General features: G+C 26.0%; 1 protein-coding gene across 3 annotated transcripts in view; it reads right to left on the bottom strand.

Annotated features, from left to right (window-relative positions):
* Nucleotides 1-23,883, bottom strand: part of Dh44-R2 (Diuretic hormone 44 receptor 2) — a 100,924-nt gene that overhangs the window by 38,150 nt on the left and 38,891 nt on the right. The window lies entirely within an intron of this gene.

Raw genomic sequence — 23,883 nt, 5'->3', positions numbered from 1 at the left:
CAATGTTTTTTATGACTAGCTGTCGGTACAACGCTATCGTGAGGTACCACAGCTAGTAGTGTGTATAAATACCGGACCCTCAACTTTTTAGATTTTAAATTTAATTTTTGATATTTTATTATGGTATTTTATTATTGATCCTATATTTAAACTATTATATAGTTATTCTCAACATGGTGTATCAAAATTGAGTTCAAAGGCATTTTTACATATTTTCTTTCTGCATAGTTTATTGATATTTGACGTTTAGGTTAGTTCAATTACTAATTTACGGCTTGAAAACTGTTTAGACAGATTGTCCAAATTATTTTTTTCGGTAAAAATTGTGTTATCGTATAGTGTTATTGCTGTAACGCTGAAGATTGGTACAAATGGTCGATCTGTAATTCGCATAACGGCAGTTTGGACGCACCAACGCGGAAACAACAGTTCCTGTCAACAATACCAACTTTTCAGACCTTCGCTACAATCATCACTGAGACCCTACACGCTCTTTGACTGAAGTATCACTGATATACATAACATTCTACATACAATTAAATAGACCCGCTGCATATTCATTGAGAGTTATTCATGGGGTGTTCACTGTTCTAACCAAAAATAACATATTTCATTTAGATTATTTTTTGATTTTCAGATTATTGTTAGCATAATTATACTATTTTTTTAAATTAATTTGATTATCCTATATTTTAATTTTGATTGTCTTGTATATCTATTCTGACCATTCGAGGTTAATTCTGACCCTAAATAATATTATTATAACCAAGTATTAGCTAATTCTAATTATTTAACAATTCAGCGATTAGATAATTGTAATTAATCAATAAATTGACACACTTATATTTTAATTTTTGGTCAACATATTCAGATACTTATTGAAATGTTCACGCCTTAAGCAAACCTCCTACAAATGTCCACAGATAATTTCCAAAGTAAACAATAATATTATACTCACGGCACCTTCTCCAATTAACGCCTTGGGCTTTTTTATCAATTACCGTACTTGTTTTTAAGGCTTTATCTTCCGCTTTATAATTTATTTTGTGGTAATATTGAATTTCATCATAGTAGTTGTGAAGCGATCGTTTTCTCTAAGCAAACTCTTTGGCGAGCAATCACTTGGAAACGATCCTGTGAACCGTGAAAGAATTGTTTCATTTAATTTATGGGATAAATATTAAAAATTCGCAATGGAAACTTTTGCGGTAATTTTTTTATGAAAATTTATCTAATTATGTTTTTTTAAGATCAAAGAAGCACGATATTTTTATAAAAAATATATTTTGAACAGATATTTATTTATGTGTCTATATATATTTTATTAATTTTAATCATTTATTTAGTTAAATTAAATTTAGACAATGCGTCACAATGGTCAAAAAACAATACATATGATTATTTCAATACAAAAATAAATGTATAACATAAGTAAGGTTAAAAATAACACAAAAAGATGCTTAGTGAGAAGGAAATAATATAAAAAAATATAAAATATTTCAATCAAATGATACGAACTAGACCAGCTCCTCATAGCTGACAGGAGCAGGATTGCGAGAGCCGACTAGTGCGGTCATCATGTCTCTAACGGTCAGCAAAAGAGGACGTGATCGTTATTTTCGAAGACGTTTTAAAATCCAAAACTGAAATTCCTCGAAAATAGTTTGATTGAACTCATTGCGAGAACTCAATGAATCGTATTAAAAAACTCCTAAAATAAAGGGGCTGGTTTAAAACGGATAATACCCAGTTATATCTGCATGTCGTAGAAATGTTTTTGATGTATTTTAATTAAATTATAATCAACGTCACTAACTACTCATAGCAATGTTTGCTTAACAAGAAAATAAATTATTGATGTATGTAAATAAGTTATTTGTGTTAAAAAAGGGTTTCAATTTAAAATTTCTTCAATCTTTCTACACCCAAATAAAATTCAATGTAGAATCTGTTTCTCTAAAAAAAATACCTTGTTATTACAAATAATAATATGTATTATATAAACATATATTAACGATTACTTTCTATCTACAATACATATATTTTATATCTATAAACGATTTTAATTTTTCTTTATAACATTTTGTCTGGTATTTGAATTTTTCTTTAATCTATTAATATTTTTTTCATGACGTAATTTCTCTTTTGATGTTTAAATTAAAACCGCATGTTTTTTACAGATGATGAAATGGAAAACTATATATTTAATTTAAATTTATATATTATCTTAAAAACCACATTAATAAAAAAATACAAATCTTAATATATATTATTCAATTAATATTTAAAAATGACCAATTATTTACATAACAATAAAAAAGAAATTAAAATTTTCTCTTTCACTATTCCAGAGACCCTCGTTTTTGCACAAAGAACGTAATAGATTAATCACTATTGTACAAAGAAAATTTTTAAAGGGATCGCATTGCGCTCAGTTTTAAATTAAATTTTAATATACTGCTTTGCAGTCAAGTAAATATAAGAAGAGATTAAAAAGTTAACTCTGAGACCCATATTAATTGCTTTTATACAGAATAATTTACAAAGATCTAACAACAAACAATTAGTTTTATATTATTAATAATTAAAATGCAATTGTAAAACTTGTGCCTTTAACTTCAGTCTCTTTTATCCTTTCTGAAGTTTTATATGAAACATTAAGATAGTTAGTTTATATTGCTGTTTAATATTTCATTACCGTATCTTATGCTGTAAAATTAAAACAATAGTTCATTAAAATTGTATGTATTTACTCATGCAAACGCATTTTTTCTAAGACATTAACAAATGATCAATCCAAATAGTATTGTTAAATATTTTAAGAAGCTAACCCAGTGCGATAATTCAAAAAGTGTCATGTACCACACATTCAATAAGTCTTTAAAAGAATGCGAAATACGTGTTTCGAAATAAAGCATACTTTCACAAGAAAGACATCAATCGGTCTCTCAAGAGACAGATTTAACACAACTAAAATTTTTATGGAGACATCTCAAAAACATAAAGTCGCATAATAAACTGTGAAGCAATATCCTAGTAATGATTGAGAGAAATACAAATATTATATCGATATATTTTCTAGAACTAACATCTCTTTGCTTTGAAGTGTGTCAGCCCCAGAACTTTCTAAATTTGAACAACTACATTTCTAAAATATTTACTTCAATAAAGGTCATTTAAATAATTACGCGTGAACGTCTTAGTTGATCATCCTGTATTTTATTATTTCAGAACGCTATTTGAAAGGTATTTTTTATCGAATGAAAATAATTCCATACCATCAGACACGCGTAGATACGTGAAAATCTAACCAACGGGTGTGCCACATTCGTATTTCACGTTCTTGGAACGTGCAAATTTTCCAACATCACCTCTCCTATTAATGAATGTCATTTTGACGTGGACGTGCTATGCTCAGAAGCATCAAACCTAAACTTATTAAACAATATCTGTAATATTTTACTAATATATTATAATATATATAAAAAATTAGGCCGATATGAACGAAGGAATATATGTGGTGCATTTTAAATACATTTTCATAAATTTAAATCACAAGTTACGTCATGTAAACTTACATAGTTTAATGGTGGTTTTACTAGTCTTTAATTGATAATAATGGATAAAAAAATAAATCGATATATATCTTTCATTTTTATTATATTCTATGTGCTTTTTTTACTATGTTTTTTTTTATTATTAATATAGGTATAGGTTCGCTTATGCGTATATATTATATAATACTTGGTTTTAACATATTTTACACGCAAAAAACATTTTATAAAAAATTAAATCTTATATGATTTAACATAATGTTTCTAATTAATAATTTTTCGTGATTAAGATTCACGTAACGGATGAATATTATTAATGTGACACTCGATTACATCATAAATTACTAGCAAGCACTCGATGAGCTGCAATTATTCAAATAATAACTGGCAACCAACGACGATTACAGTACTTACTCTCAGACACAAGTCATCCGCTAATGTTTCACCGGACAGATTCTCAAGACTTATATATTTTATACAATAAACTGTTATCAGATTATGTGGTGTTTAACTGCCTACAAAAGTCACACTACTTGGCACTCTATAGCAACATATAAATAAAAATCAGTATCTGGATTGACTGTCAGAGTATATTAATCGTGGTGGTATAGCAGATCGAGTTTAAAGTCCGAAGTAAAGTACCGAATAAGTGATGAGATCATTTTATAGTGAACGGGTTTATTTTAGCCAAATAGGATGGATAAAATTTTCACGCCTTTTAAAGTGCGCTTAAAGAAAAAAATTACCGCTTCAGTAAAGCACGTCGGAAAAATATTTAGAGAGATGACATACCATAAATAATTATTTATCTACTGATTTTTTCTGCGTTGAATAATGATGTAAAAAATACAAATATCTAGATCACAATAATGCTAGCTCCCCTACAATTTTTTTACTGATTTTTTGTCATATTTATATTCTTGATCTCGCGCTTTTGTAAAATATTTTTTCGAAAGTGGAATTGTCAAGCGATTTTTTTTCGCGTTTTTATTTTAATTATGAACCTAACAAAATTTTAAGGTAAAAAGTTTTGTAAGATAATGTAGCACAAAATCAATACTCAGAACATCCGGTAATAAAAGTAAAACATCCATGATGATTGCCAATCTCCGCCGCAGACAGGAAGTACATTAAAAGAAAGATAATTACATACAAAATGGTAGACAATATTGCTGTGCGTTAATTAAGATATTAAAATAACATATTTTTAATAGATATAAAAATTATTAACATATCGAGTTGATAATTATGGTCCATATATACTTTTATATATGCGTATATGTTTATAGAAGAACTATTAATTTCTCAACTTAACCTTATCGTATTATCTATTTCTTATTCAAGCCTTTTATTTTTATAAAAGACTTGGTTTTCCAATATCACATCTCAGAAAAACTTTTTTTACGAACTTGACATTGTTTCTCCAATGGACGTGTTTTGAAAGTTTAATCAGAATTTTATATTAAAGATCATATATGTTTGTACATAACAATAGATACACAAAGAAGGAACTCGAATATGCTATACTTATACAATCTGTCGAACCACAATATTAGATTGCAAGCCGTTAATATATTGAACCACAATATTATATTTCTCCTATGTGTTATAACGCGCGTATATTTTCCATTTTCGAGACCTTTTAAATAAATGAAATTTTATACACATATTGTATGTTAGAATTCTATCCACTTTTGCGATCAGACTTTTTTGAGAGCATGTGATACCATTACCGGGACTGAAAAATTCAAGCTAAAAACAAGGTCGCCAAACTTCCGATCGATAATCCCGTGTTGTTATTTTAAGACGTGCCTGTGGGATTATTGCAATACCATCTGAAAACATTGAAAGGCAAGGGTCCCAAGGCGCGAATAAATATCCTCGTGATTGACGTGTGTTACATTCGGGATCCTCAAGCTCACCTTGGCTCTGTAAGATTTATGGCTCTGAGTTAAAAATTATTTGCGGCGCCGTTAATTTAAAAAAGAAAATGTAGAGGAATAAGTTGCTTGTTTGCCGCATAGTTTCAAGGGCAAATTCTTAGTCTGTTTCATTAGAGTAATATATTATATACACATATTACTATCATGTTTATAATATAAATCCACTTTAAAAAATAATGTGTGGATTGTGGATATTCGAGAGTCAGTTAATATTTAGATAGTTTAATATTTCAAGCATCGCTCCAGAGCTTTTATATATTGTATATAAATACTAAAAACTACAAAAAAATTCAGATTTAAAATCTGATTTTTTTTAAGCGTTAGTATTATTTTCTTAAATTTCTTTCATTAAACAGAACTTCTTAAATTCTTTAGAAAGTTTCAAAACACATGGGAAATGAAAATCATAATGAAGAATAAATAAGAATTTTAGTTTAAAAAATTTAAAATAAAATTTTATAATGATTTTTAAAATTTATAAAAAAACGAGGATGTTTGATTTCATTTTAGATGACATGTGTTTTTTAAAGAGTTATTTTAAAAATAATATTTATTAATATATCTGCAATACTGTATTACATACATTTTTTTATTCATCAAAATTTTTTGAGAATTCTCGAGAAATTTGAGAAGCGATGTCGAGAATTCTAATTTCTCGAGAAATAAAAATTATCGAGAAATCAGAATGTCTATTCATAACTATTTAACTTTATAAGAAATTTTTACTAATTTAATGTATTCTTCATACTTAGGCGCTTCTGTTTTCCTTGCGGTCGCAACTTATAATCAAACCAACATTTCGATCATTTTTTTAAGTTAAATATTTTAATTTCAACCATAGCTACTACATTTTTTTTAATTAAAAAATATACTTGTCAACACTACTGATATTAGTTAATTATACAAAGCTAAGACAATAAGCCTATATACATGCCTGTCTATTTGATTATCACAAAAACTCTCCTAAACAATGAACAGTAGCGATGTAACATTTGCACGTGCCATTTAGCTGGTATTGCTAGATCAACTGTGCTATTTTTAACTTTTAATCACAGGCAATAAAGCTTAATATAGATTAAAACTAAATAATTTAATTTTAGTTAGACTCTATACAATATTTTTATTCATTTAAAATTTAAAAAAAGTATTCCTTATTGGGGAGGGGGGGGGGGAATATCCTCTCACTCTTGAATGTGACTAAAAAATGCATGTCATTTAATTAAATAGTATACATCTTAAATTAAAGAATTAAAAAAACGATCACTGATTGGTTAACTTTTTCCCTACTCTAGAAAAAGCTAATATTCACAGTTTATCCCTAAAAGGAAATTTAAAAAAAATAAAACAGTTGAATCTATCCCAAAAATATATTGAAATACATTTTCACCGGTAGATGTATATTTTTACTAGTTAAAATATAATTTATCTGGCAGGTGCCAGTAAATTTAACTTTTCCATATGTAGTTATATATTATATATATATTTACAAACATATGATTATGTATTTGCATGGAAGGTACAAATGTTACAGTGAATGTGTATTTTACTAGTAAAGTCCAAATACATTTTCACCAGTAGATATACATATATTTTAATGAGTAATATATAAAATAATTAATCTGGACATCGAACCCCTTATGAATTAAGATTTGCCTTAAATGCACAAACAGCTCGTTTTATGAAACATAGTAATTAATTTAAAGCACATATTTCTCAAATAATTTGCTATTAAATAGCACCCTACTAACGAACATATAATTAATGAATCACCAGTGAAAATATATGCTGCCTTAAGATGTGTATGAAATTAAATTTGACCGTTTAAACCCAAACCTAACCTAATGATATTCTAAAAATAATTATAGTTTTAGAACTTTTATTAGGTGAAGTCTAAAATACAGATTAAACCATCTTATCTCTCAGGTGAAAATACATAGAAAAAGAAGTGTAGATAGACGTTGTATCTCGCATATTACACCGTGTTTTAAAAAATAAATAGCTATTTTTACCGATACATAGTACAAATTTATAATATAAAAATGTTTATTAAAGTATATTAAAACCGAATTTTGGTCAATAGAAAGGCGCAAAAACAATTAGCACTTCTCAGAAGTCAAAAATTCACGTCAAAAGCAATAAAATCGTGTCCGCGCCATCGCAGTGACATTTATTTTGTTATATTCAATGACAGATATATTTTATTTTTGTATTCCAAAAAACAAAATATATCTGTCATTGAATATAAAAAATTTTTTATGATCTAAAACTTAGTGTCTATAATATAATAAGTAAAAATAGCAAATCAATTATTTATTTATTAAATATTAAAGTACATTTTGGCGCATTAAAAGTAAATGTGAAATATGATATTATTAAATTAATTAAACTTTAACAGTATGGTTTCTAAACAACATTATATTATTAAATAATTAATTTACGTCGAATAATTCAAACAAAAAGGTATACACTACATTTTCAATATTTACATTCAATGCGAGTGACGATATTATGTTCACAACGTTTAATTATTAACGAAAATGTATATTATATATTAAACATCACGTTTTGGAAACAAAATTAAAATACACAAAGCATACATTGTTATTGTTTTAAAACCATAAAACGTTTGAATATAACATTGTTAAAATAACGCATTGAAGCCAAATTAATGTCGATATAAACATCTTAATAAACACAATTTGAGGTAAATTTGTTACACTTACCGCTTCATCAAAATTTCATTTTATCTACTTTTGGGTGCCGGAAAACCTATTTGATCTACTTTGATTTTATCCGCAATTTCTTATTCATCACAAGGGAATCCAAGCGAGACAACAGAAAAGTGCTGATTTGTCAAATAAACTACTGATCTTCAAAGGCATACACTATATATTATCCGGCTTTCAGACCATCCGTTCCAATTCACTGATTCGGCAGATGCGATCATTATTTATACAGTAGCTTAATAGAGTGGAATATAAAATGCATTCCACAAAGAAATTTACGTGCGTAAACAATGCCAATCTTTCATTGTCAAATTACAAACGGTATGTCTGTATAATATATGAAAACAAATACTGTAACATAAATTTCAACGCGGCATTGTATTATCGCTCAAAAATAAAATATGGACCGCATATAAAAGGTGATTCATAAGATATATTTTTTACTTTATAAATGTATATTATTAAAAATATACTTATAATCTAAAAGTTAACGTAGAGCTTTAATTTTTTCAAGTGATGCGGCATTTTTTCGTACAAAAAATTAATTCGTTAAAGTATAATTAATTTATTGCTCAATGTTATTATTGGATTATATTTTAAATAGGCTTAAACGCGTTTATAGTTACTAAAATTGAGTTATTATCTCATCTGACTTTTAGAGGCTTCTTGTCCGTATAATTTCATAAATGGTTCTATTTGAAGCTCTGTATTTAGCTTGAGCTTTTATCGTAGTGTGCCAGTAAGTATGTACGCTGTCGGCGCGATTACCGCCGGTTGACAATCTCTCTCCCCGGAGCCGAATTAGTGACGAGTTTGCGGTTTTCGAGAGATTTTCCACAGACGGAAATGGCGGCATAAAGTTTAATTTTCCACCGGCGAATCATTATACGGTATCGAACAGGTGCTAGGGCAAAGTTTTCGCGTTAAAAGCTCGCAAAAATCCTAAGCTTTGTATGTGTATTTTTTTACTTTGGAGGCATCACGTATAAAAAACATTTATCCTCAACTTTTACATTCTATCACATGGAAAAGTGTGGAAAGTTAGAATATGTTTACCCACATTTTTTGGCTTTATTTTTAGATGATTGACGTTATCAGGTTTATTTTAATAAAAAAATCAATATACTTACCATTATATTTTATAGCAACATTGTTATCATTTTAATAAATAAATATATGAATATTACATAAACATTAGTAAAAAGTTATTCAATACAAAAATAATGATAAGAAACACGTATTTGATTAATGGGTTTGTAGGACAAATTAATAACCAATAAAGTCACCAAAAATCAGTGGGAAAAAATCATAATAGTATATATAAAAAATCCGCTAAATCATTTAGAATGCTCATTCCAATAAAAATACATAATTTCACTCTTAAAAAACTAAACATTCATAATATAAAAATTTATTAGGTTTAAAAAAAATAAAATATAAATAATAAGACAAATTTGTACCGAGTAAGTCAATCAGACAAAGAAAGTATTAACCACTTGGTGACATGGAATTGGTGACATCTATATTATTAATTATAAATTATTATGTCCTATACAATTTATAACCTAAGATTTAACTGTAGCTGGAGCCGTTTTTTTAAATAATAGCGCATTTTTATATGTAAAAATTAGGAGTTCGAACCCGCAACCTCAGAGTTACTAGTCTGAGATGTTACGAACTACGCTATTTCGTCCTTAATTTTTAAATAATTTTAATATACATTTTTTTAATATACAATATAAATTTAATCCTCATTAAATCTAACGGATGATTAATTCAAATTGAACTATACCCTATTTGCGTTAACACAATCAGTTTAAGAGCTATTCATTTAATCAATATTCATAATTAAGAAAGAGATGGCAAATTTAGGTTTACGCCCCTACTATTAGCGCTAAAGCACTATTAATTATTTTTGTTTTTATGTAACAAATTTAATATTATTATTTTAAAAAACGAGTTTTTTACACAATCGTCTTATAAATGAATTCTGATTAAGAACTTAGGCATATTTTAATATCAAAAATATTATTTTATTATTGATATTACAAATAATGCTTAAAAAATGTTAAGTTATTTTAAATTAGACATATCAATTCAAAATATGCACAATTCTTATTAACTTGTAAATTAATAAAATTAGCAATATTAAGCTGAATAAATTAGTAAAGTAAATAGATATCTTTAATAATTAAAATAACGAATTTGTCATAATTTTTAATTTTAATTGTTAAATATTAAATTATTAGAATAATACATCTGTAAAATACAGATGTATTTTAACTAATTTTATTGAACCCTATTATTTTTAATTGAAATTTGTTTCATTGTAAATTTGATTTAACATATTGTTAAAGGAATTTAACTATCAATGGGTTACATATTGTTAACAATATATAAGATTTTATTTTATTTGTTATTTATAGAACATTCTCTACAAACAATAAGAGCTAATTTTTTATATTTAGCTTGATTTATAATAAATATAACGATATTTATTTATTTATGTGAAATTAGTAAAAACTAAAAGTTTCTATACCCTATTTGCGTTAACACAGTCAGTTCGATAACTATCCATTTTATATTATTCATAATTGAGAAAGAGATGGAAAGTTTGGGTTTACGCTTCTACTATTAGCTTCAAAGCACACGATACGGATATACGTTCGATATAATTATTATTACTCCGATTGATTGATTAATATAAAAAATATAGTAATGATTTTATTTTTTATAAAACAATATAATTATTGCGTGTCAGATATAATATAATATAATACAAGTCTGTTTTTACAAAATAAAATAATATATTTTTTTAAAATAAGCAAATTAGTATTATACATAATTAAATTTCGTATCAATAATAAAAACTCTAGTATATATATTATATTATAATAGTAATACATACATACATAGAAAAACCAAAAAAAATAACTAAGGAAAAAATATCTTGCCATTGAAATGATTAATTAAAATTTTTTATTATAATTTTATTTTGTATCCATATTTTTGAAACCAGCACACAACACAGTTTATATCAAGCTTAACTTTATTACAAGTAGGCGGAACGTAGATAAATATCACTAATCCTAGAAGGCGTATAATAAGCGTATGATATTTGCGATTAGCAAATTCATTAACTGAAGTCGAAATTACAAAAACATTTTGCAACCTTCGTTCTTGGAATTTTATTTACAAATAAATTTAGCGTCTCAGTATATGCTTAAAAATAATAATAAAAAAATACATTAATACATATATTTTTTACCCTAAACAAATACACTGCAGCCTATAAAAATGTATAAGTTTATTTTTTCAATAATGACATAAAATTTATTAATTCTCGCCAAAGTAGAAAAAGCAGATAAATAAGAAATTGGCAACTTACTGGTTATTATAGTAATACTATTGGATTTTAAATTTTAAAATAAATATTTTCCCTCGTATTTGGAAATATAATTAAAAATAAATAAATAGTGGTTTTAATAATGATCATTCTGTCATTTTCCGAATTACACACTTGGTCTGTTCCTTAGGTATATAAATTATATATTATGTTCGACGCATATCTGACATGTATCGCCATTACTGTTACAAGGACTAGTTTAATTATTTATGAATCAAGAGTATCGACCTAGTTTGCTAAGATATATTATATTACAAACGAACGAGAGTACGTCTGTAATAACAATTATTCAAGAAAATGTATATCACTGATATAGCATTCAACTAAAAAAAACATTACGAACAATCTCTCGAGAGACAAGAGCCTAAGATACGAGCGTTTAAACCCAAGTTAAAGGAATCCTACGTTTAACGACTTAACGTTAAGCGCTAAGAGAACGTCTTTGAAAACCTTTGGATCATATCAACTGTATAATGCCCTTTAGGGACGGTCCGTGTTTGCCTTGTCACAAGGAGGTGGGTCAACATTGTGAAATTTAATACGTTCCCAACATAATTATTAAGGTGCTTGTTAAAGGCAATTATTACTTCACCTATAATCTTGAACGGTTGCGGTCCTCATCCTAATTGCTAGCGAGTGAAATTATTAAACTATTAAGCATATGTTTAAACATATGTGTACATATTAAATAGATTGTGTTTGATCCTATGTTAAATGAGATGTTTCCATTCGTGTCGATAGTGATTAATATGAATATTCACCAGTCCTGAAGCAACATATGTTTTGACACGTATCTGGAATATGCTATAGAATTAATGTTTTGAATACAAAACAAGCTAGTAAAATAGTATCGCATTAAATATATTTAAAAATGAAATTAATCAAGAAAAAAAAAACACATAGAGCAAAAAGCCTGATAGTTTTAAGAGATAAATTTAAATATAAAAAAAATGTTTATAAATAGTACATTTAACGTGAAAGAATTTTTTTCAATTTTAAAAAAAATACAATAACAGACTTTGCTTTGTTTTTATTTATTTTATTTTATTTTTTAAATATAATTTGTAATAAATATAGATTTTATTTTTGAACACAATATTTTTTAACTTTGAATAAAAATATTATAGTAAAAATCCTACAATTTTGGTAGGTATTACTGTAATTTAGTACAATATTTAAAAAAAATTGTATGCATTAAAAGGATCATTGAAAAATAAAATTATTAATTAACAGTTTGGCTTTTGCGAAAACCACTCAACAAAATATCGACTTAATAGTTTGACGAAGCTTATATGTGTTAATTTTAATATGTAAAAGAGTCGGATTTTTTACTGTTAGATATAGATAAAGCTTTCGACACAGTATGACATGACTGATTCATAAGCTATACAAATATAAAACCCCTGAATATTTGCTACGCTTAATACGCTCATACCTGATAGGAAAAGGATTTTTTTTTCACTAAATAATCAATACTCAGGACCGCGTGAAATTCCAGCTGGAGTACTTTAGAAAAGGGACGTTTTTTTATCTTGTATACAGACGATATTTCAAAAATAAAAAATACGCATTTATATATATGTACGCTGACGATATAGCTATTTTAGCAAGTGCTTACCGTCGTAAACTTTTGAACCCCATAGACCTGAAGAAGTGACGCATATGTGTATAAAACTATAAACGTCTGGTTTACCTGTCTCAATGTCTAACATAATTACTCACTGGCCTGCAAAGAAAAATCTGGAATGATACTTTTGACTCATCAAATACCGTGATTTTCTAATACTAGTTAAAATTATGTTAGGTGTTTTAATTGTCCTTTTGCATTGAGCATCTAAATACTGTTATGATGTGTACCATCCTAAGATTAAATTCTAGCTTTTCATTGTATTTATATGGAATAAATATTTGTATATGCAATCAATATTTTTATATGCACTAAATATTTTTATTGTTTATCTAAAAAAACGGTGTATGCAATTATCAAAAACAGCACAAAAGTTTTTAAATTAAAAATTGCTTTCATGTCGAAATGGCTTTTTTAATCAAATATTATTTTCTTGAAAATTATTCAGGAGCTCAGGGTCAAAGGATTAAACCAATCGCGAATGAATCACGAAAATCTTGAATAAATATTTTGAGAAATGAAAAATTAAGATTAACCGAGTTAGAATAAAAGCAATTATTTTCACAAAACGTAGTAAAACTGTGCCACTACCTCTTCGAAATGAACAGTACAGTAGCGTCAAGTAAAAAACAAGCGGTAAATGACAGCTTAAATTTAATAAAAATATTTTATAACATCGCTCTAAAAGGCTTGCCGCCATTGCGCCCAATAGACCGTTACTTAATATCGTAAACGCGTTAACTATAAAAAAATAATCTATAAATAAAAAATTAGACCCATTTTAACATTTAGCTGCCGATTCAGGATAATTAGTAAAATGTACTATTATTATATAATTTATTAGGATTTTTTTCTATATTTTTTCTTTTTCTTTCGTTTAAATTTTAAAAGTTTTTTATTTATTTTTTCATTAAATAATAAGTTTGTTTGTAATTTTTATTTATTTTTATGTATTTTTTAAAAAATTTTATTTATATTTTATTAATTTTTTTATTTATTTTTTTGTTATTTTTAATTTTTGGTAATTTATTTATTTTTTTTAATTTTTTATTTATTTTTTGTAATTTTTAATTTATTTTTATGTATTTTTTTATTAAATTATAAGTTTGTTTGTAAAGTTATTTAAATGATTGAAATTAGCATATTAAGCAAAATTTAATCTCAAAAAAATGGATAGTGATTTTTAGACATACCATTTTAAATACATATTACTTTTAGAATTATTACCATTTTAAATACATATTACTTTTAGAGTATAAATAATATAAATATAATAATAAAATAACAAGCTTAGTTACAACAATATTTTTTTTTGATACTTTTAAATAATTTAACTAAAATTGTAAACTTAATAATACATTAATAACTTATAATTTAATTCATAAATATTAAAAATTAAACTAATTTTTATTTAATATAACTAAAGTTTGTTATATAATAAAACAATAATCCTAATCTTATTTAATATAAAGTTTAATAAATGCGAAAGATTAACTTACGTTTTTCGCATAAATAAATTAGTTACTTATAATTAATTCTATGCATATTAAAAATAAATAAAACAAAGCATTCAGGATTATTTATTTAATATAACTAAAGCTCGTAATTATTAAAACAGTATTCTTAATAAGACGGCCAAAAATAATAAACTATTCATTTAAATACAATGAATCTATTATTAATCTTACTTTGAACGAATTAACTTTGAAGTCTCAGTATTATTCAAAGCATTAAAACCGTGAATAAATCATTATAACTAACGTAAAACGTACTATGTGTTTAGTATTAGGTAAACCCAAATGAATGTTTTTTTCTAAATTAAAGTTTTAACAGTCAGTCGTGCTTTTGCCGTTGTTACTAGATTTATTTGTGTTAGTGCACATCTGGACTCACAAAAAAATTAGTACTAAAATTAACTATGAAATGTCATGTTAAATTCTTAAAAAAAATCAGCAACCACAGTCACTATAAACATTTACAAAGTGGAAGTTGCTTTATTAGATATCCGTAAATGTCAAAGATAATTTAAAAAATCTATTGGGAAATTAAATTAAAAATAATCCTGGATGTAATAATGGAAACAAATCTTACTCAAATTAAATCAGTTCAATTCAATAGTGCATAGACACATAATAAAACTTGGAAGACTTGGAGGCAATTTATATAAGCGAAAAATACAAGTCGGCGCGTATTCGCATATAATTTATGTTATAAATTAACTAGCTTTTATTTCATTAAAAATGGTTGTTAATTATTGTGGTAAAGTTTAAGAGACTTATATCTCAAGAGCTTCTGTATCTTGAAATTGTCGCCTTTTCTCGATCATTTGATAACCTGAGATGAGAAATGTGTGTTGTACCACAAAATCGTTGTTATCCAAATGGCAAATAGAAAAATTTACCTCGAAGCCCAGACTCACTGTAAAATGTTATTTTGTGTGTATGCTGAGATTGCAAAGGGATTACTTCTATTGAGAGCAGCTGAATCGTTTGCACGTAGAAGTATAAAAAAGGTCTGCACTTCTCAACAGCAGTCGAATGGTTCTACAACACGACAATGCGCGTCTCCATATGGCGAAATTCACTCTCGATATCATTAAGGAACTTAATTGGATTTTATCTCATCCAACATATTCTCTAAACTTTGCTCCATTCAATTACCATTAATTTTAATCGATGCAACACTTCCGGAGCGGTATCGGAATATTTTACATTAATGATAATAAAATAAAAAATGCCCGAGATGTGTTAGAAGGTTATATATTTATAACGAAATTATATTTTAAAATAAACAATTAAGAAATATTTTTTTGATTTATTTAAAAAAACGTCATTTATTTCGGAAGTATCTTAAATAAACATTTTATATAATACAATGGTTTATGAGAGTTAAACTTTCAGTTTAAAAACGCTTTGTTCAAACATTATATTAAACTAATACTATAAATTAATAAATCAATTTATTTGAATATAAATATAAATTCATATAATCTAAGAGCAAATTTAATTTACCTGACTTTTGCAATTAGCAATATGAAAATTACTCAAATTTTGACTAAATAATAATTAACAGTTGGATAATTAAAGGGCATTATTAATCTTGAAAGTGTCAGATAATCTTATAGGAATTACATGTTTCGAAAGTTGATATTTTCTTATTTTATCTTAATAATGAGATTTTCATCTTCCAGTAACTTTTGCATTCCCAAGTACTGTTTACAAGATCAGGATAATTACATTACTTCGATTATTACAGCTATCTGACTTTTAAACCAACTCTCGAATTGTTATCTAAAACGTATTGTTTTTATGTTATATTTTTGCTGTATATTTAATAAAACATGTACTATGTATTTACTGAACTCACAAATGAAATAAAATCCCTCTTTATATTATATAAATGATATGCTAAAATTATTTAACAGAGAAACAGAGAGAAGCTAAAGTAAAGGATACGTCTAGAAAATTAACATTATTGCTCCGTAGACACGACTAGGTCTATTTTCATTTCCTCGATTCTGAGTACAAAGGAAACTGTTCGCTTGTTCAGATGCTTTAGTTTTTCATATTCCTTTGGCGTTGCAATAAGACGATTTCGGCCCTGGATGTTCGTAAAATTTAAAGCTAAATAGCCGACATGAACGCTGGATATTTTGTGTTGCGTATACTTAGGTCTTAAGCTAAATATAAATTGCAGTTTAAAGTATCTTTTTCTTTCATTTTATTGATATTTTATCGAAATAGTATATATACAATTATACTTTATATTTATATAGAGCAACATAAAAGCTTTTTATATTATAGAATAATTCATTAAAAATGATAAACATTGCCATAAAAACTTCTTGTGTAATTTAAATATTTTAAATAATAATTAAGTTGCGTAATGTGGGTTCATTATAAAAAAGGTATAGAAACACACGTATTTCTGCCTTTTTTATTAACTTAAAGTTCACAAAGAATAGCATTATTTATTTCATTTACTTCCCTTGTCATCTGTTTATAACATTAGCTGTAAACCATGTCTCAAAATAAGCGGACACAATATTTATAAAACATAATTTAATTTTATACCTCTTAGAGTGCTTTAGATTACAACATAATACGTGATTATAACCCTTTGCCTTTACGAAAATAATAATATATATATAGTGTATTATATAAGTTTTAGGATAAAGCTGTTATTATTATATTTTTTTTATAAAATATATACATTTATTATTAATCCAAATATATTTAGCACAGCATTTACCAAGAATTTTCGTTTAGGGTTCATAAAAAACTATTTGGACAACAAATCATAAAAAAAACTCACGTGAAATACGACGAAGTGACAATTCAGACGAAATAGCTATTCGGAAAATTTGCTCGAGGCGAAAAGCCTTTTCGTTTAAAAATAATGTGCGCAAATGCTTTTCACATATGTTAAATAATTATTTCTATATTTGTTATTATGAAAAAGCTTCTGAGAATATCCTTTGTGCGTAGTCGTTTTAACACACCGTCATATAATTTATTCTCATTGTGACTTACACATACAAATATTAATACAAAAATCTTATGACGTCAAAAAGTTTTTTATTTAACCCTTTTATTCACTGTGTGTTCTATCGTATGCAATGAATTTACATATACATCTCAATACGTCTAGCTCAATACGATATTACGTAATATATTCTACATTTGTACACATTTATAATTCATATTATGTATCAAGGAACAGCATATCTGAATTATTCTGAAAATGTATTTTGTTAATGTAATTTATCTTTTAAATTTGTTAATGTAATATACATAATATAATTTTAAACTAGTATGTAAATTCAATATTTTTTATTCAATCTAAAGTCAATTTAAAATTCAACAATTTCTAGAAATCCTTTATACGGATAGAACTTTGTTTTTATTAAGATTTTTTAAATTGTCTGTAGGTAATAATAAAAATTTAAGTTTAAAGAAAAAGCGATGAATAAATTGAAACACGTAGATCAAAAATACAATTCTTTTCTTGTCTTGTTATTTTATCTGTAACTGCAACTTTGATTTTCAATGTTAATAATAACACTAAAATTCGATGGCTCGAACCCGCAACCTCAGAGTTACTAATCTGAGACGATACGAACTACGCTATTCCGTCCTTATATATAATATATTTAACTGTTGCACAATACTTAAAATTGGGCAATATAAAACTATTGTAGATTTTTTGTGTTTATCCTATACATATTTCTTATTCTGGATAATAAATCCATTTTTCTAATATTTTTTTTACTATTTAATTACAGCGTTCCTTAAAAAAAGTTTTTTTTATCTACAATTACTCCTAAATATTATATATTGTCAACTATTTCTAAAATAAAATTATCTAACATATTTTCATAATTACTTAGCATACATTTAGTTTTATTTTCTTTATTTTTTAACCATATTTCTGTTATACTTAATTAATTATAAACACATAAATATCACCTATGCTATAAATTAAAATATATCATTGCTTAACAATATTGATATCTCATACAAATATTAAAAAGCAATAACTTAATAATAAATATTGCTTAAGATTAGATTATTAGCTGTAAGCACAAATTAAGACGTCAAAAATCTCCCTTATCATTTAATTGATCATCTCAAAGCAGTAATTATCATGGAATTATTCTAACATCTCTTTTACGGAGAATCGATGAAGTCCCCAATTATCAAAAATCTTTTCTCTCTCAAATATAATACAACGCAAAAAATAAACAAAACGCAAGAGAAAATTCTCAATATATAATAGAACGCGACATGTGCGGTATTGAGAACCAAATGTTCCCAACAACTTTTTGCTTCTTTCTCCCTTTAAAAGTTTCGTATTATTTATTGAAATGTGGCGCTGAAGCTTTATTTGCTCATTAGTCAAGTCTTGGCACAAAGGACGTATATTTTATATTCGTGTATTCGTATTTATATCCTAGAGCCTTTTTGATAGGAACGTTGGGACACAATTCATTGCATTTTAAGCATAGCGTCTACTCAATAGACAGTTTGGTTTTTAAAATTTCTAAAAGGCAGTGACAACAAACTGTTAATGCTCAGCGACTTTTTCTTGAGAACTGCCCAAGAGAGTCGCGATCGCGTCCTTTTATCTTCCCTGTTGCGACTAGAACGTCAGCGCTTGAGGATGCTGCTGATCTAAATTAGATGTGTATTATAACTGTTTTTATTTTTATTTTACTGTTTAATCGCTTTCAACGCATTGTGGAAACCTATCAAGTCATGGTCGTTAAATTTGTAATAAAAAAACGAATTTAAAATATCAACTAAAAGACTCATTAAGCCGAGGTTTCTAGTGATACTTATTAAGATGTATCAGTGGATGCTAGATCCTCACTAGAGGATCAGCTAAGAGTTTAACGCCACATCATTAATCTGCTCGACTGCATCTCGTATTAAAATATCCACACAGAAGAAATTATTTTTAGTGTTTTTTAAAATGCGTAAATGGGTGTCGAAGTGAGTCTCTCTGGTCTCTGATCGCTGCTCATGCTGATCTACTAATGGAGTTGTCTAAGTAAAGAAATTTATAGCCTAATAAATGTTCTTTTTTAGAAGGCTTATCGCAAAAAAACGCCGATTTATTATTATGATTTGTGTGTCTCCCGAGTGATTCTTTATGAACGAAACCATTGTAACTTTTTTAATAGCAAAACAATATGTATTGCGATGCGTATTTCATAGATCATAATACATTGCATAAGTAGTGACAAACGGTTGAGAAGTTTTAGATATGTTTATTATTGTTTAAGGCTTTAGAAAATCTATCGTGATCATTATTATTATATGTCGTTTTTAGTTGGTGTTTTAAATATAATTTTAAAGGTTTCTTTAAAATGACAAAAATACTAAAATACATTTTTATTATAGAATGTGATAGTTTTGTGTTCTTACATATTCTTTGAATAGTATAGTATATAATATTAATAAGTCACTACAACTAAGTTATTCATTTTCGTATTAAAAAATATATGTATATATAGCAATTTTCTTGAAATACGATTTCATCGTAAGAAACACAGAAAATGTTTTGCAGCTGAATTCATAATGTATTATAAATTTATGTAATAATAAAATAACGCCTTCTTTGTGACAGAAATAGGTGCAAAATTGTTGTGCAGTATAATTTGATGTTTGTATATACAATATTTACAATATGTTAAATTCTTTTAATATTATATATGTATTATTATATCCATTACGAACTACATATCATCAATGTGTATATTTGTAGACTTACTAATTCTATAATAGTTCATCTAAAAATACTAGGAAATTATGATTCCATACAAAGCATTCAATCATAGCTTGATTCAAAGTAGTAATTATACCATGAATAGTTTGAATTTGTGAATCAGGTTTAATTAAACTTACTATTTACTTATAGGTACATATGTATATATATATATATATATATATATATATATATATATATATATATATATATATATATATATATATATATATATATATATATATATATATATATATATATATATATATATATATATATATATATATATATATATATATCAATTTTCAATTATATATAAAAATATGTATAGGACCAACTTGGCAAATAAAAATACTTAAAAAATAATTTCGCAATATATAGAAAAAGCGAATTGAAAATAAAATGAAATGTTACAAATATTCCTTTCATTTCAACTCCATTTTAAACACAAATATATTTTTATTTATAAAATTGTGAATAATATTATAGCTTTGAGAGAATGTATTCTATATTGTTAATAATAAATAATATACTCAAGTCAATCTTTTTCAATATTAACATAGAGTACAATATATTTTTTGCGCAAAAAAATTAAATACAAATAAATAACCAAACTGATGACATTTCTAATATCATGCTGACAAACTTAAACAAGCATGTTACAAACACATCGATTAGTCTATCAAACTCAAACCAGAAAAAAGCACATTTCATAAATCTATAAATATCTAGATCAAAACATCTAATCCAAAACATATTTATTTTCCTATAGGTTCAAACCTACATTAATCAACATTTTACTAAATATTTATAACCTTCGATCATTCCGCTCGAGGAATTATTATTTACGATTTTTTTTCATCATACAATGTTTACCACAATTTTTCATGGACGGAGGGTTATCACGACGCAAAATACTAATTTATTTTCGTGATAACGTGTCGCTATCATAATATCGTGTAGGAGATGATCTAATCGAGTTTCATCAGCCACTGGACCGTTTTTTGATAAGATCGAATTTATGTCATGTCTGTAATGTAGATTAATTCATAATATTATTTGTTTTATAGGTAAATAGTAAATATTTACGCAATATTTTTATAAAACCAGCTTTGATATTCCACATATGTTTTATGTATTATACATGAAAAGCTTTGTTTAATAAATAATATTTAAAAAGTAGTCATATAAAATAAACTATTTTATAATATATATTTTAAAGACTATACCAGTTATTTCTAGGTGGCTTGTTTGTTTAGAGGAAATCGAAAAGATATTTTTTTTATATATAAAATATAAATTAAGATAATTACTATCGCGTTTCAGAATAATTCATATTTAAAGAGTTTGAGACTTCAGTAAGTTTATAAAAGCACATTTGTTGTTCGTGTTATTATTTTAGCTCACTAAATTTTAATTTGAAAAGAGTTTAATACAGTTCAAGTTTTAATATTTTACCTATTTTGACTTAAACAAACTTATTGTTTTTTAAATATTTTCAGTGCAATTTAAAATGTTTAACTTAAACTTAATATTTCATATTATATACTTTGAGTTTTAAATATTATTATATTACAGAACTAGATTTGTAAGAATTATACCAAGTTTTTATTGCTTTAATTTTTTTTCACATATATTAAAGATAAATCAATTTATCGTTTAAGTGCAAATAAATGGTATTTCGAATGTATATTTTTTCTTCTGCCTTTTCTATTGCTCCGGGAGATTTGACTATCAAAGGAGCTAATTTATTTGAGGTACAAAAATAAAGGTCGAAAGGAGCCATCTTGTTTGATGGTTTACTTTAAATTTACAAGAAAACGCTTTAGCTGACAAGAGAGATGGGGATATAATTTCGGCGGGTAAATATACGTGAAATTTGTTACGCGGAAACCAGGTAACATAATAATTTTTGCGGAATGATAAAAGAAAAAGGTAAAATTTCATGGACTAGCAGATTGTTTTCGCTAAATTATAAAACATGTAATGTATTTTTTGTTGCGGCTTTTATCATACGCATTATTATTTTGTAAACTCGCAATAATCTCTGTAAAGATTGTGATGATTTTTTAATCGATTATTTCTGAGATAAAAAATGTATTAAATTTAAATAGGCTTCAATATGCTTTTTCAACTGATAAATATATAAATAATACGTACATATTATCTTTTTGCAGTTATTTTAGAATTGATTTAATGCCAGATTATTAAATTCTAGCAACCATGACTTTCAATTGACTTTTCATCATTGTACTAGCCCCATAAAATATTAAATTATAAATTTGTATTCCTTTTTTGTTGATACAGGAATAAATTTATCAGGCAGCTCGTATCTACAGTAAATTATTTTTAAAACTTCTGTTGTTAAAGCTCGATGAATTACTTCAGCCACAACTTATAACTGCATAGTTAAAACTTTGCGATGTCGATTCAACTTTTAAATTTCTTAGCGCAGACATGCTTATACATATTATATGTATGTAAATATATGCGTTAGAATACTTTGCATTGAATAAATTTAAACGTGTTTCCCATATATGCATGCACATACATAAATAACTTTTTTGATCTCTTATAAAACTTTATAGAGTCTCTGAGTTTACGCCTTGAAATTGTTCATACGTTACTTACGCGTGGATTAAGTATGAATGTTTGTATATTAAAAATTATATACATAAGCTCTTGAAGAGCTTTTCAAAAAGTTTAAATATCACAACTTTGCCGGTGGAATTAATTGTTTGATGGTCGTAAGATAATGTTTTCCTAAAAGTTAACCAAGCAAGAAAATATTTTAACGGTATTTTCATTAATATATATTCAAGTAAATTAAAATAATTAGTATTAAGATATTATTCATTGTATTTTAAATAAAGCAAATAATTGTATAAATAAATATAATAATATAAACTATAAAATATTTATTGTCCTAATTATATTATATTCAAGTAATATATATATATAGACTTTCTCATTACTATTTAGAATTGTTGTAGCATAGACTTTCTCGTACAAAATTTATATGTTTGTTTAGTATCACGTTTTAACCATGTGGCAAAGTATGTTGGTGTGTATAATCGTCATGTCCTTGACGGGGTTTTCAACTCGTCTCTCACATCGTAAATTATTTGTCAGCAAATCTCATACACAGATGAAAGGAGCTGATAAAGCACGTTCATATGTATGATATGATTATTTTTATATATTAAAATATACGTGATAGATTGTCACATACTAATACAACTATTAAAAACTAATTTAAAATCTATTAAATGTGAAATATTAAGTAAAAGATATATCATCAGGTTTACTATTTTTAATTTAGGGCTACAATTGGTTCTGTATTTTTTATTTCATTTTA

Source organism: Plectrocnemia conspersa, unplaced genomic scaffold (assembly GCF_051122295.1).
Source record: "Plectrocnemia conspersa isolate PC_06_02 unplaced genomic scaffold, ASM5112229v1 ptg000010l, whole genome shotgun sequence".
NCBI classification, from domain to species: Eukaryota; Metazoa; Arthropoda; class Insecta; order Trichoptera; family Polycentropodidae; genus Plectrocnemia; species Plectrocnemia conspersa.
Note: the sequence above shows the minus strand (reverse complement) of the source record. Positions and strands in the feature narration are given on the sequence as shown.